Source organism: Pteropus vampyrus, unplaced genomic scaffold (assembly GCF_000151845.1).
Source record: "Pteropus vampyrus isolate Shadow unplaced genomic scaffold, Pvam_2.0 Scaffold147, whole genome shotgun sequence".
Lineage (NCBI taxonomy): Eukaryota > Metazoa > Chordata > Mammalia > Chiroptera > Pteropodidae > Pteropus > Pteropus vampyrus.
In genome coordinates, this window is record NW_011888928.1 from 1,357,265 (window position 1) to 1,359,575 (window position 2,311).

Here is a 2,311-nt window from a genome sequence, read left to right on the forward strand (position 1 = left end):
TCTCCTGGCACCAGCTCCCAGCCCAGTGCAATTTAATTGTCCTGTATTAAGCATCTGCTATGAGCCAAGCATTGTGCCTAGGAGTCTTCCTTCATTTCACAGAGACCTCTCCCAGCATTCCAGCTGCTGTCATGACTATGCCATCCTCCTCCTCCATCATCTTCACACAGAGCCCCTCCTCTCTTCTCAAGGCCACCTCCAGAAAAGCACTTCCCGCACTGAGGAAAGAGAAGGAAATTTCCATTTCTTTGCACACAGTTGCCCAAAGCACACTTTCTTATGAAAGGTGGTACAGTGTGGGGGCCAACTAGAGCCACACTGCCAGGACTCAAATCCCAGCTCAGCTCCTTGTTATCTCCGACTTCGGGCACGTGATTTAACATCTCTGTGCCTCAGTTTCCTTATCCGTTGAGCGAGGCTGTTACTAGGACCTCCTGAAAGGATTGCGATGAGGAGTCAATGAGTTGTTAGCACATGTCAAGAACCTAGAAGAGTGAAGAGCGCCTGGCGCTTGCCATATGCTCAGTAAGTATTAACTTTTATTATCATAGGCCTCACCTGACATTTCCACCACCTTAAGAATACCATCTACATGGACACTACGAACCCTGCCCCAAATCCTGAAAGCCTCTTGGCAACCCTAGTTTCTCACCACGAAGTGGGCGCAGGTGGTCACTAGCCCACCCCTCACTCAGAATATGAGCTTGGGCTTTTAAAAACCACCTGTCCCCATTTCCAGCTGAGTTCCACATTTGTACAAGTGGCTGTATGTACACACACACACACACACACACACACGCACACACATGCGCTCACACCATGCTGCCTCTCACTCTTCAGGGAGAAAGGACTTCTCCATGGTTTCGGTTAATTCACTGCTTCCTGGTCCCCTGCCCCAGGGAGCCGCTGGGAGCATCTGTCCTTGTCAAATTCCAAAGGTAGCTTAGCAACAGCACCATTGCAGAGTGAACCCCAGCCCCAACGTAACCTATTTTACAACCGCCTCCTCCATCACTCACTGCCAGGCTCCTGTCAGCACCCGAAGGAACCGCTGGGCCCCCGCAGTTGTCACCAAGGCCCCCGCACCGGCAGCTCCCCTGCTGTCCTGTCTCCTTCTACAGCCCAGCCCACCTCTTCCCCTCACCTTCTCGTGAGTCCCACCCTCAAAGCAACCTCCCAAAATTTTCATACGACCTGGGTACTTGGATTAATCTTTTTTCCAAACTGTAATTTCCCCCGAGGCTTCTGTCAGTTGGATTGTGGATTTTGTAGGATTCTTAATTTTTTTTAAAAAAAGCTAGAATTATGGGGTCAGCACTTATGACCAACTCCTGTGGGCGGTGAGATCTATTTTAGATATACGGCAGGATTAAAGGGGGGAGGAGAGCAGATTTAATTAAGTTGCTAATATTTAAAGAAAATTGATGAACTGGTTTACGAGTAGCATAGGCATGAACAGACCCCTTATTCCGGGGGAGGCTTTTTATTTGATTTGCTTTCCGTTTAAATCCTGGACTCGTTTTATTTGCGTAGCTGCACTGTCCGTTTAATTGTCTTTAATAAGGAAAACGTACCTCTGCTTGCATTTAACTTTGATTTAATTAGGAGGAAGTAATTAATGGCCTTATAAATACCGTTTTTCAGCCCCCCCCCCTCTATCCCCCCGCCCCGGGATGAGAAGCCCTCACTCTGGTGTTTTTCATGTTGTTTGTGATCTAAGGCTGGAGTCTGGGGAGGGCCAGTCTCCCCCCGGGGCTGTCCACACTTGATGCAGTGGAAAGAAAGAACCCAGGATGTAGAGTCAGACTGCCTCTTGTTAGCTGTGGACTTTGGGTAGGATATGGGCCCTCTCTGAGCCTCAGTTTGCCAGTCTGCACAACAGGGAGAGAATAATCTCTGATTCCCAAGATCAGTATGAGATATCAGTGAGGTCACGGTGAAGGGTTTGGAAGTGTGCCCCGTGGACTCTCCTCCCTAGTCTGGCTCGTGTGTACCTGGTGTTTCTCAGAGTGACTGATCCTCCAGAAGTCCCAGAAGACAGTTGGGGAATTCTAATGACAGCTGTGCATTTCATTATTCATTTATTCAATATGTTTGGTCCTGTCCCCTATGCTGGGTGTCGGAGAGATAGAAACAAAGCCATATGCTTGGCCCTCGAGGAGCTCAAAATCTTACACTCTCACGTGCATACACACACAGACACACACCTTGAACTTCCTCATCCTCCTGTATTTTCTGTGCAGGCATTGTCAGGGCACTAGTGTGTGCCAGGCATGGAGAGTTCAGAAAGAGAGTAATCAAAGTTAGTCCA